The sequence below is a fragment of the Phyllostomus hastatus genome, unplaced genomic scaffold (genome assembly GCF_019186645.2).
Source record: "Phyllostomus hastatus isolate PE091 unplaced genomic scaffold, TTU_PhHast_1.1 phas_contig_948, whole genome shotgun sequence".
Lineage (NCBI taxonomy): Eukaryota > Metazoa > Chordata > Mammalia > Chiroptera > Phyllostomidae > Phyllostomus > Phyllostomus hastatus.
In genome coordinates, this window is record NW_025333993.1 from 4,892,339 (window position 1) to 4,906,051 (window position 13,713).

A 13,713-nucleotide genomic window follows, 5' to 3' on the forward strand; every position below is an offset into this window, starting at 1 on the left:
AGACAGACCAGATGAGACGGACTGAGGCTCCAAGGGCTACGCCGACGTCTCCTGGAAAGACGGCTTCTAGTTGGCGGGTCTCCGTGAAAAACCAGCCTTTCCCCAGGAAGCAAGACACACAAGCTGTGTGACACCAAGGCAGACAAACAGGAAAGGAAAGGAAAGCACTTCTCGTGGGATGAGAGTTGCGGAGGCAGCAGAGTGGCTGAGTGTCTATCTGTTCAGCCCGTCCCCTGAGTCCCGCTGTGGGCCAGCAGCCCAGGGCCCAGGCGAGAGTTGCTCCACACACGGGCCACCCAGACCTGTGACACCACCCACAGTCCTTAGCGGCACACTTCACCCCTGCAGTGTCACACGTGGAACCTACCAGCAACACTGCTGCGCAGATCATCCACTGTCACTGAAGCCATTGTTCTCTCCCATACTCTAGACGCCGCAGGAGGGGCGTCACAGGCTGTGGGGGTGACTTTGCATGGGCCCAAGCATCGCTCCTAATTCTATGTGCCACCGCTTCTTTATTAATTCTTTTTTTAAGATTTTATTTATTTCTCCTGGCTGGCATAGCTCAGTGGATTGAGCGCGGGCTTCGAACCAAAGTATCACAGGTTCGATTCCCAGCCAGGGTACGTGTCTGGGTTGCAGGCCATGACCCCCAGCAACCGCACATTGATGTTTCTCTCTCTCTCCCTCCCTTCCCTCTCTAAAAAAATAATAAATAAATAAATCTTTTTAAAAAAAGGAAAGTATTTCCCCTAATATTAAATCCAGGAAGTATTTCCTTAAAAAAAGGATTTTATTTATTTCTTTTGTGTATTCCTATTTTTTCATATATTTTATTGATTATGTATTACAGTTGTCCCAATTTTTCCCCTTTTGCCCCCCTCCACCCAGTCCACCCCACTCCCCCTGGCACTCCACCCCCTTTAGTTCATGTCCATGACTCATATATGTAAGTTCTTTGGCTACTCCATTTCCTATACTATTCTTAACATCCCCTGCCTATTCTGTACCTTCCAATTTGTACTTCTTAATCCCTGCACCTTTCCCCCTATTCTCCTCTTTTCCCCTCCTAACTAATAACCCTCCAAATGATCGCCACATCTATGATTGTGTTTCTGTTTTGCTTGTTTGCTTCGTTTGTTTTTTAGATTCAGTTAGTGATAGCTGTGGATTTATTGCCATTTTAATATTCACAGTTTTGATCTTCCTTTTCTCAAATAAGTCCCTTTAACATTCCATATAATAATGGCTTGTTGAAGATGAATTCCATTAGCTTTACTTTGTCTGGGAAGCACTTTGCCCTTCCATTCTAAATGATTGCTTTGCGAGATAGAGTAGTCTAGGTTATAAGTACTGGCTTTTCATCACTTTGAATACTTCTTGCCCGTCCCTTCTAGCGTGTAAAGTTTCTTTTGGGAAATCAGCTGACAGTCTTATGGGAACTCCTTTGTAGGTAACTATCTGCTTTCCTTTTGCTACTTTTAAGAGTCTCTCTTTACCCCTGGTTGGTGTGGCTCAATGAACTGAGTGCTGGCCTGCGAACCAAAGGGTCACAGGTTCAATTGCTACTTGGGGCACATGCCTGGGTTGCAGGCCAGGTTCCCAGTAGGGGGCACATGAGAGGCAACCACACACTGATGTTTCTCTCTCTCTCTTTTTCCCCCCCCCCTTCCCCTCTCTCTAAAAATAAATAAATGGAATCTTTTTTTTTTAAAGATTCTCTCTTTTCCTTTAACCTTTGGCATTTTAGTTATGATGTGTCTTGGTGTGGTCCTCTTTGTGTCCATCTTGTTTGAGACTCTCCGTGTTTCTTGGACTCATATGTCTATTTCCTTCACCAAATTAAGGAAGTTTTCTTTCATTGTTTTTTTTTTCAAATAAGTTTTCAATTTATTGCTTTTTCTCTTCTCCTTCCAAGACCCCTATGATTCAAATGTTGGTACGTTTAAAATTGTCTCAGAGACCCCTTGCCTATCCTTCTTTTTGTATTCTTTTTTCTTTTTGCTATTCTCATTGAATGTTTTTTTTTCTTTCTTATATTTCAAGTCATTTATTTGAGTCTCAGCTTCATCCCCTCCACTGTTGGTCCCCTGCAAATTTTTCTTTATTTCATTTAGTGTAACCTTCATTTCTGCCTGGGTTGTTTTTATGCTGTTGAAGTACCCATTGAGTTCCTTGAGCACCCTAATAACCAGGGTCTTGAACTCTGCATCCGATAGATTGCTTCTCTCCACTTTGTGTAGTTCTGTTTCTGGAGTCTTACTCTTTCATTCGGGCCATCTTTCTTTGCCTCCTCATTCTGGCAGCCTCCCTGTGTTTGTTCCTATTCATTAGGTAGAGCTGCTTTGACCCCCTGTCTTAGTCGTGTGGGCTATTGTAGAAAAGTGCACTCCTAAGTTGGATGGGTGGAGCCTTTCTATGAAGTTAAATGTTTTAACTTGAGTGTAGCTGGAGTCTAAGTGAAGCTCCAGTGAAATGAGGTGTGGGGCCGGGGTTACATCCACCCCACTCAGGCATCCATTTTCATAAGCTTGTTGGGGTGGAATGTGGCTCTGTGATTGAAGGAGGGGAAGTGGGGTTTGGGGCCTGAGGAGGAACGTGGAGGGAACCAGGGAAACTGGGGGTGCCCAGCCCATCACTGGGGGCCTCCTTCAAGAAGTAGTGTTGTAAATAAAAGGCAAACAGGATGTTTTGTTTAAGACTTTGTGACATCGGGGCTCAGAGACAAGCTTCTCCCCATCCTGTGTGGACCCCATTGTCCCAACCAGCACAGGCCGGTGAAGGGCAGCAGAGCTGCTGCCCAGCCCTGCCCTGCCCTCAGGACCTTCTAAATTTGCAAACTTTCCCAGACTTGGATTAAGAATTTACTTCACAAGTACCTTCTGAACCTGTTTTTCTATCATACTCCCAAAGGATTTTGTCTCTGGTAACAAGATTTTAAGACATAAATAACTACAAAAATTTTATTAATAATTATGAATTATTGAATCATATCAATTCCTAAATTACTTAAGTAGCCATTACAGGAGGCTGAGAAATGTCTCTCTGTTGTGTCTGGCCACCGAGAGTTTCCAGTGATATCTTTGAAAGCTGGGTACTGCACCTGTTTAACAAGGATCTTCTACATTATAAAAGAAAGCATTTTAAATGCTTGGCTTCATATTAATATTCACAATAATGTTTTAGATTGACCTCTCCACGTTTTAAAAGTCCATTTCTATCCCTCTTAAATAGCCATGACTTACTCGAGGCTTGCAACCTGTGTGGGTATTTCAGGCTTAAGGAGGCCTCATTGTCTTCTGTGCATTCTCCCTACAAGATCACAGAAGTCATTAATTTTGCGTTTTCTCCAAGAAAAAGTCTGTTTCTAACCACATCATTTCTCAAGCAGTAGTTTATGTTTCTCTTGCTTCTGCCAGTGCAAAAAAAAAAAAAAAACCAAAAAACAAAAAACAAGTTCTGCCAAGATTTGTATAAAGTTGCCAAGTGAATTCAATCAATGTGCAAAATGTATGTGTCACCTACTGTGCATACGCAGAAAGCTGCCTGAGTGTGAAGGAAACTCACGCAGCCTCTTGCAACAGGGCGGTGGAGCTGCCCAAGCAGAGACGGGTGGCTCAGCGCACGGGACAGTCACTTTATACTCCGTGCGCGGGGTTCTGGAGTAGTTCCTCGTTCAACTTCCTGCAGTCTCACCCCGAGGCTCTCTTTGTCCTTGGTGGATTCTCTCTGCCACCGGCAAACAGGCTGGCCATGCACCCGAGCGCCAGTTTCTGCTTGTTTCCACGTGTCCCCGGGAGACTTCCTCTCACCTTTTGCCCCAGATTAACATAAATGTGATCATCAAGTGGTTTTCAAGTCTGTACTTATTTTGCCTTTTCGGGACAGATGTATAAACAATAGATATAAAACATACTTCAAAAGAGCCTACCTTTAGCCAAAATCATCATTCCTTCATTTCGCACTAATATTTAGATTTCTTCTTTCCCCCCACCTTCTCCTGTCCCAGCCCACCCTGCGTCCCTCCACTCCTCCCAGTCCGTAGCATTTCCAGGATGAAATTCATGGAGAGCGAGGAAGTGGGGCCAGGGGGAGAGAGAAGCCATCCCCTGGACCACCTCTTTCTACACAACGTGCATCTGTAGTGGCCGGATGCTGGGGGCCTTTGAAGAAACTACATAGAATGTTGGGGAAATGAGGCAGCTTTCTCCACTTGTGGTCTTTTCCCCCCCCAAATCCAGAGCCTCGTTCTTCCCTGTATCCCCGACTAGATGTTTGAGACGCTTTGCATGCGAAGAGCCCCTTCCTTCCTTCCCTGGCTTCCTTAGCACTTGACCCGCCACAGCCACACCTCCTATTCTTCACCAGAGGAAATGTTTTCAAAGTAGAATTAGTGGTTAAACCTGGCAACAGATGTTGTAGGGTTAGTTTTACCTAGCGACGTTCTTATGAAATAAAATGAACCTACGTAGAAACCCTTCCCCCAAAATGCTATCTCAAGAGGACCAGGAATTCGGAGAGCACGCCGAGAAAGGAGGAAATAAAATTACAAAATTGTAGAGTAAAGGCTTCAGACAACTGGTAGACGCTGTGACGGGCATGCATGTCATCTGTGAGGTTCACACAATGTTCGGGCCCCAGTCTGGTTTAGTTCTTTTTCTTTTTCCTTCTCTGCCCACTATCAAAATACGCACATCTTTTGGCTCCAAGGACCAAAATGTTTACATTTTGCTGTTGTATAACTTGGGAGTGCTTAGGTATTGGGTACTTTTCAGGCCATGAGAGTCAAGCCATGAAACCTTACCCAGCAAGAAGAATGAACTACCTACAACAAGCAATAAATGTAAATGAACCTTGTAGATACACTGTTGAGAAAAATCCAGGCAGCAAAGAGGACCAACTGTCAGATTCTGCTGACACAAAACTCAAAAACAGACGAAAGTAATCTCCACTGTTAGAAGTCAACACAGTGGTCACCCTAGCAACGTGCCAGGGACTGGAAGCAGGTAGGTTCTGGGGTTCTGGTGATATGCTGTGTCTTGTTTGAGTTCTGGGTCAAGGTGTGACCTGAGCGCTTAGGATAAGAGCTCTCTTCTGAATGTGCATTGCATTTCCATACATTTTTAAGTGTGTGCTTTCGTTGGTCCATTTCCTACTTGGGCCCCCACTAACCCTTTTTTTCCCCCTCACTCAACCTGGAATTTCAACACAGAGATTTTTAGGGATGAATCCTTGTGCTCAGAGAAGACCCATTCCATCATGAATGTAGTTCAATATTGGCACAGCCCCACTGGCTGACTGTGAAGCTGCACCAGCAGAGGGGTGAACCCTAGGAAACTGGGCTTTAAAAAATGTTTGCATATATTCAGCAACAACTGGATTCCACGGGGAAAAGAGCAGATTTCAAAGTTAGCCCAAATAAGTCACTAAACAAAGAAAAAAAAGACTAAATCAGAAAAAAAGACTATTAAAAGCATTTAGGTGGAAAATAAGAATCCAAAGTGGATAAAATATACAATGTAAGATAAATTTGCAACAAAAAATAATTATAAGATATGCAAATAAAACAGTGACCCATAATCCAGGGGGAAATTTTCTGCCAACAAACTGAGCGTCACCAGATATTGGATTTAGCTGACAAACACGTCAAAGCAATTAATGTAAATATACTAAAGAAACTTAAGAAAATCATATGTAAAACCTTTTAAAGGAAATTATGACAATGATAAATCAACAAATAGAGATTTTTTAACAAGGAGATAGAAATTGTAAATTTCCAAAAAAAAATACAAATTCTGGAGGTGAAAAGTCCAGCGACTGTAAAGAAGCTTTCACAAGAAGGACTCGATAAGCAGATTTGAGAGAGCAGAGGAAAGACTCTGTGACCTTGAAGATAGATTATAGAAACTTCCATCTGAAGTGTGGAGAGAAGAAAGACTGCGTAAAAATGAACAGAGCCCGAGAGACCTACGAGCAATCGTCAAGCATGGCTACTCCGTGTAATGAGAGTCTCGGAAAGAGTAAAGAGAGGAAAGGAAACAGAAAAATAATCTGAAGAAACGGTGGCCAACATTTTCCAAAATGTAAATGTAAAAAAAAAAAATGCAGCCACTTTAAAAATCACTTTGGCAGCTTCTTCAAAAGTGAAACATAATTGCACTGATTGGCTCAGCACGTCCAGCCTATCCAAGAGAAATGAACTCTGAACAATGCACCCTCCCAAAAACGACCAGAAGACCCTAGAAAGCAGGTAGACGCTGGAAGAGATGGAAACCTGGAAGAAGGGATTCGCTGAGGATGAGATTCCGGTTCCGATGACCTTCAAATGGCTTTCAAGGTAAAGTCAGCACCTCACCACACAGCCTAAAAAAATCCAAAGGACAAAGTGAGCGGACCAGGAATGCACAGTACTGGGTGCACTACAGGTGTGTGGTCGGGAAATTGAGTGAGACCCTTCACTGCGGCTGTGTGGTTTTCTCCCGCAACGTTCCCTCGGTTGGATGCAAAGATGTGCCTGACACATTGAAGTTAAGCGAGGTAATGGTTTCACCGAGCAAGCACAGGCAACCACGAGAAGTCAGGGAGGGGAGAATGTGCAAGCCACTGACTTGCATGATTGAGCGGGAAATTGAGGGTAAGGGAGGAGAGAGGAAAGGCTCAGGGAGGCAGCTGGAGGGGCAGTGAACAGAGGTTACACTCAGCGAATCGTGTGTAGGTTCGTGAAGAGGCAAAGGATCGGCGGAGTTCAGGCAGTAGGCGGAGGGAACATGAAAAACCCAGAGAAGGAGGGCAGGGCAGAGAGCAGAAGGTGATTGGAGGAGCTGCAGCTGCAGTGACTGGTGATGGTGGAGTCACGAGCTGTGCTACAGAGAGTCCCCGTTATGATGGGCGCACGGCGGCCCACTCTGAGACATGTCATACTTAAAAAGCCAAAGGTTAAGCCCTGGCTGGCGTAGCTCAGTGGATTGAGTGCGGGCTGCGAACCAAAGTATCACAGGTTGGATTCCCAGTCAGGGCACATGCCTGGGTTGCAGGCCATGACCCCCAGCAACTGCACATTGATGTTTCTCTCTCTCTCTCTATCTCCCTCCCTCCCTTCTCTCTCTAAAAATAAATAAATAAAATCTTTTTTTAAAAAAAACAAAGGTTAAAGATAGAGAATCTTAAAAGCAGCATGAGAAAAGACATTAGTTATCAGAAGGTTGCCAGATGGGAGGGAGGAAAGGGAGAATGGTGAGGGTGAGGGGATTAAGAAGTACAAATTGGTAGTTACAGAACAGCCGTGGGGATGTGGGGTACAGCACAGGAAGTGGAGCAGCCAAAGCACTTACACGCATGACCCATGGACGTGAACAATGGTGGGGGGTTTGCCTGAGGGAGTGTGGGGTGCTGGGTGGAGGGGGCAGAAGGGGAAAAATCAGGACAGCTATAATAGCATAATCAATAAAATATAATTTAATAAGTAAATACAGGGTCTGACAGAAGTAAGGCCTGAGGACGGTTGGTCGAGTAATAAAATGGGTGTAATGATTTATAGTTTTAATTTGAACATTTCAACTAAAATGTTACATGGTATGCTTGAGTGTGACATTGTTACATTACAGAAGTACATGTTTATGATTTTGTAATTTAAAAAACTGAGCTATGCCGGAGAGTTCCAGTGGGACTATCTGTGATGATGCCCTAGCCCATATGGTAGCCGCTGGCCACAGGCCTTTGAAAGTGGCTGGTGCCACTAAGGAACCAAAGTTTTACTTATCCTTAATTTTAACTGATTTAAATGTAAATAGCCACATGTGACTAACTAGTGGCTACCATATTGGACAGCAGAGGTCAGGGGTATTATGAACCATAAAGGTGAGAGGGGTTTGGGGTGCAGGACACCATTACTGGAAGAGAGAGATTCAAGGAACAAGAAAGTCCCTTGTTAGACGAATCAGCTGCACGTGTTGAAAGCATGAGGCATTGAGGCTGGAGAAGTGATGGGGACAGGGGCGGTGAACCAGGAGCCAAAATCATGGAGACGTGAGGGGAGGCGTCCAGCAGCCATCAGAAGAGCTGGCTGGCGCACCTGGCCCTTTCCGCCCACCGCGGAGCCCAGACCCCTGACCTCACACACAGCCCCCGGCAGCTCCCACCCTTGCCGCTGCAGGAACCAAAACCCAAGCCACCCACTGGAAGACCCAAAATCTCACACCTTCCGCTCTTTTTGTCCCTGAGCTCACTTAAGACCCATAGGATACGCTGCTGTCAGATTTTCAGAGCTGCAGGTCAAAGCTTTGGAGTGGAGCCGGGCTTAGGCCCTGCTTGACAATGCCCCGTCCTGGACATTCCCTAGTGCTCCCTTTTCCCGAGTCTGGACCGCAGGCTGGCAGTTGCCCGAGGAACACCGTTCACCATGAGACGTGCATCCTAATTCTCCTCTGTTGAAAAAGAGAGCACCCTTCACGTCACCAGCCCTCCCCGTCCCCAAGGCGGGATGCAATGCACCAAGCACATGGGTTTGCACATCCCACAGCTGATCCTACGGCGGTCTGCCACGTCCGGGCGTTGAAGCCAACATCTTGAATAATTTCCACCACAAGCCAAAAATTAGGCTAACTCTGTCCCCTTCTGTCGCCACATTCTGCCCTTTTTTATTCCGTATTTGTGCAAATATCCGTAGGCTAAACCCTTAAACAGTAACAGTTCCCGCAGACGCACACGTGATCGGATGCACTTGGCCATGACCGAGCCACGACGTATGCACCGACGTCGCAAACAGTGTGGGCCCTTCTGTCAGCGAGCAAAGCGCATCACGCCACCTGCCTCAATCACTCCTCACAGCACGCAGGGGGGCGGGTGTTATTTTTAGCCCCCTTTCAGAACTCCGGAACTGCCTCAAAAGAGGTGAAGTGATTCACCCAAAATCTCACACCTGGAAAATACGAAAACCCAGATCCAACCACACAGCCTAGGATCTCACCGTCCCAGCTTCCCACCGTTTCAGCCTCCTGCACCACAGTGAACCAGGATTCAGACACGCTTTTACCGTCACCAAAATTCCCAAACTCAGTGCTCCTCTTTCTTTAGAATTCAACATTACACCCCTTTTCAAGCTCAATACTTCCCATCCCAGGCATTTTATGAACTTGGGATCTATTTTCTCCTCAATTTTATAACATACAGGTTATCTTCGTTGACAATAAACTCTCTACATCTTGTGTCTAAAAATCTTGTGGAAATTGCATCATGAAAAAGGTGCTACTTCCTTTTTTTTTAACTGGTTAGAAAATTTTATTTTATATGGGCAGATTCTAGAGGCCTTATGGGTGGCAATCATTTTTTTATTATTGCTTATTGAGGTATAACACATAAATAACAACATGCCTAAACCCTAAATGTAGTAGAACTCATGTCTATATATGTATTTATTTTTAAGATTGTATTTATTTATTTTTAGGGAGAAGGGAAGGGAGGGAGAAAGAGAAGGAGAGAAACATTGATGTGCCTGTCGCACACACCCTAATCAGGGACCTGGCCCGGAACCCAGGCCTGTGCCCTCACCGGCAATGGAACCAGAGACCTGTTGGTTTGCAGGACGATGCACTACCCACTGAGCCACCAATCAGGCCATAATTTATATATACATAAAGAATAATAATATAATATAATATAATATAATATAATAGTATCACACCTCTGCTAACAAATAACAATATTGACCAAAACAAAAAATTAGAATAAAAATTTATTACTTAGAATACACAAAACGAAACACATGTAAAAGAAATTTAAACTTTTCTAGCCTCTGGGCCAAATCTCAAGACAACACAGGAGGACAGGAGACTCCAGACAGTGGGAAACTCTGCAAGATAAATCAGCCTTTTGCTCAAACAAGTAACGCACAAGGAAAAAACTAAATGCATAGATGAAAAGAAACTTAAGGCACATATCATCTGGTCTCGACAAAGGGGCTACTTTGATTCCCGTTTTCTTTCCGAGGAGGGAGCTGACGGCGAGACCAGCGCAGGGACCCACTGATGCACGTTGAGACTCCTGCGGTGGGAGCTCCGCGGAAGCCCGTGCTGCAAAAGGGTGGCTTGTGCCGTCCTGTTTAGGCCTCGGAGGCAGCCGCGGTGGCTGCACCCTTTGTACATAAAGTGAGGGATATTTAAAGAGCGCGGCCCAGCCCTGTGGACGAGGAGCGTCAAGTGCATGTCTGGGGGAACAAGGGGAGTGAAGCAAAGACACCTTTCAGGAGAGGAGCCCCAATGCCATGGGCACATCCATCAGGTTTGCCAGCATTTTCATTCATCGTCTTATGGAGTAATCAATGGAGCGAAGATGAAGACTCACGTTTTTTTGCCCTGGCCAGTGTGGCTCAGCTGGTTGGAGCATCATCCCGGAAACCCAAACGCCGCCAGTTTGTTTCCCGGTCGGGGCACGCGCCTAGGTTGCGGGTTCGGTCCCAGGTCAGGGCTCCGCAGGCCAGAGGCAGCGGACTCCCATGAATGCTTCTCTCCCCCTCTCTCTCTCCCTCTCTCCCCCTCTCTCTAAAAATCAATAAGCACGTCCTCATTTGAGGATTTCTAAAAAAGAAATAAAGACTCCCATTTTCTCTTCTGGGTCTTCAGGCTGAAGCTTTGTTAAGGCCACGGTCTGGACCCTGGGCCTGCTTAACCCAGAAGAGGCTTTCTAAGAGGATTTAGCCTCCAGCCTGAGCTTGCAGGGCTCTGAGAGCCTGCCGCCTGCTGGGGCCCTGCTGTTGCCATGGTTACCAGGTCTGCACGCGAGGCTTCCCAGGTTACAGATATTGCTAGAAAACAGACTCGGTTCTTGGCTTTTATTCACAGTTTCTATTGGTTTTAGTCTTGGATTGAAAACCATCGTGCCTCTCGGAGCGGGGGAAATCGTGCATCTCAGTTCTGGTACTTGAGAGTGTGGGGAGTGTGGTGTGGCGCTACCACAGGCACACACGTGTCTTGGCAAATGGAACTTCATGCCTTTACACACGTGTCTTTACCGTGTATCTACGCCAGGCCCAGGTGGGGCTTCCTACCAGGAAACCCCATGACAAATTACTTCAACAAGGATGAAAACCCCTCCTCTACAAACACGCATTACTGACACCTTGAAATAAAAACAAGGCAGCTTAACGTCTCCCAGGCCTGGGGAACGTCAACCATTCCACAAGGAGGAGGCCGTCCATAAGCTGCAGTGGGTGCTCCAGGAGACTGATTCTGACCTGGGTTACATTCAGCAGAGGCTGGGATATGACATCAAGACTAATCATCCTCCCTGGCTGGTGTAGCTCAGTGGATTGAGCGCGGGCTGCGAACCAAAGTATCGCAGGTTCGATTCCCAGCCAGGGTACATGCCTGGGTTGCAGGCCATAACCCCCAGCAACCGCACATTGATGTTTCTCTCTCTCTCTCTCTCTATCTATCTATCTCCTTCCCTCTCTAAAAATAAATAAATAAATAAAATCTTTAAAAAAATAAGAAGACTAATCATCCTGATTCAGTGGGCGAGAGAAACCCAGTCATACAGGTATGATCAGCAATGAAGTCTCGACAGCAAACTTTGCATGCCCACTTCAAGCCAGTGGCTGTCGAGCAGAAAGAAACTATGTACAATAAGACTAGGACTGTGATACAAGAACTACAGAAGCAAGCAGAGTCGGAGCTGACACCACGGACCAAAGAAGAGAAAGTGGTGGCATAGCAATTAAAAACTTTCATCAGACTTCTGGAGAAATGGACGTGCAAAAGGGAGCTTTGCTAAAGCACAGAGCAATTCCAGGGAGATTCAGGAAGATGTCTTGTCAGCACCTGGTGGCCAGGGGTGGGGGATGGCGGAGGAGAGGCCTTGGCCTGGGTGGCTAGACGGTGAGGCCCCTCACAAGGGCAGGGGCTATAAGAAGGGCAGGTGATAAATTTCAGTCCAAAGGCTGGAAAGGGAGTAAAGGGATTTAAATGATATGCTATGTGCGCACACGTAGTTTTGCAACTTCAGGCAAGAAAGTGTTAACACTGTGTTGCATCTGCTTTTGCGTAATCAGGGTGACACAGACATCCTGGCCTATTGAAAAGGAATGTTTAGGTATGATCAGTCAAAGTAAATCATTGTGACTACCTGAAAACCATCATTTGTGTTCTGCAGGCATAAATTCTCTCCCAGAAATCAGAATCACTCAAGGCCAGGCACAGATGTATCACCCTGGGCCCTGGAGGAAAGCAGAGGTCTTGGGTGGGGGGTCATCAGCACCCCTTATGTAGTTGCAGCAGGACCCCTCAGAGACAGGCCACCAGAAGCCAGTCCCGCGCACCAACCTCGGTGACATCAGCATGTCATCAAAGGCAGGACTGCTCTGTGTGGGCACCAGGACCTTGGCCATCATTATGAAGGTGAGGTCAACCCAACATACATGAACATGAAACAATACCAGGGCAGGTAATCATTTACTTTGGAGTTTTAAGAATCTACAAGGCACTTAAGGCCTGGGGGCAACAGAACCCATGCCAAGGAGGGAAACTACAATATTTTGCCATCTATAATGTGCACTTTTTTGCCTGAATTTTTGAGGGTAAAATAAGGATGCGCATTCTACATGAGTATAATGATTACATGCCATGGGTAGAATAATGGGTATAGGAATCCCGTGTATAATGCACACAAAACATGAGTGTGCATATACACAACAGAATGCAGGGTGTGTGCTTTTTCTGCACGACTAAGCCTGAGACAGACACGTGTGTGTGTGTGTGTATTAAGGGACAGTGTCCACAGCCATGACGAGCACCAGCTTTGAAGCCAGGCAGACCTGGGGTCAAATCCCAGCCCCTTGCTGTTGTGAGAACTTGGGGAGCCTGAGGAGGTTTCCAAGTGTCCACCCCCTCACGGCAAAATGGGGAGGATAACACCAAATGTGTGACTTCATGGGATACTGCAGGGAAAGTGCTTGACACGACACTTGGAACATAGAAAACATCCAGCAAGTGGCAGCTGTAGTAACACTGAGAAGAAAGAAGGTGGAGGAGGAGGAGGAGGAAATGGAGAAAGAAAAGGAAGAATGTCAGGAAGAAGAGGGAGAAAGGAAACGGAGGAGAAAGAAGACATGAGAGAAAGGAGGACGTACTCAGGGAAGAGAAGGGGAGAAAGGGGGCGAAGAGTCAGAGGGAGTGGTGGGGAGGGTCTGCAGTGTTCATGGTGTCGGGTTCCAGACAAGCACAGAGGAGGTGAGTCGTGGCCCCGGGGGATGCAGTGACCAGGGTTCAGATCCCGACTCTGGCAGGTATGTATGTATTTGTGACCCCGAAAAGGTCCCTGGCAGCCCCAGGCTATACTGCCTGGCCTTCCCTCTGCCCACACTGGTTCACTTGTTTTAAAAAAGATGTTTATGCTGATTGTAGAATTTACTCTTGTATATTGCATTTAGCCTTTCTTCTTTTTGTTTTAGTTTTTTATTACAGTTTGCCAAATTGTATAAAGAACTCGGACAGCTCAACTCCAAAAAAGAAAAAACAGACAATCCAGTTAAACACTGGGCAGAGGCACCTGAGCAGACATTGCTCCAAAGAGAACCTATAGATGGCCAATAAGCATGAAAAGATGCTCAGCATCACTAATCATCAGACAAATGCAAATTAAAACCACAAGGGAGACACCGCCTCACACCTGTTAGGTTGACCGAAGGAATTAACCCACCCAAACCACCATCTACTTAAGCAG

General features: G+C 46.0%; 1 pseudogene; it reads left to right on the plus strand.

Moving 5' to 3' along the window:
• The first annotated feature begins 6,266 nt into the window (after nt 1-6,266).
• On the plus strand, nt 6,267-11,766 carry LOC123827945 (annotated as a pseudogene).
• The last annotated feature ends 1,947 nt before the right edge of the window (nt 11,767-13,713 follow it).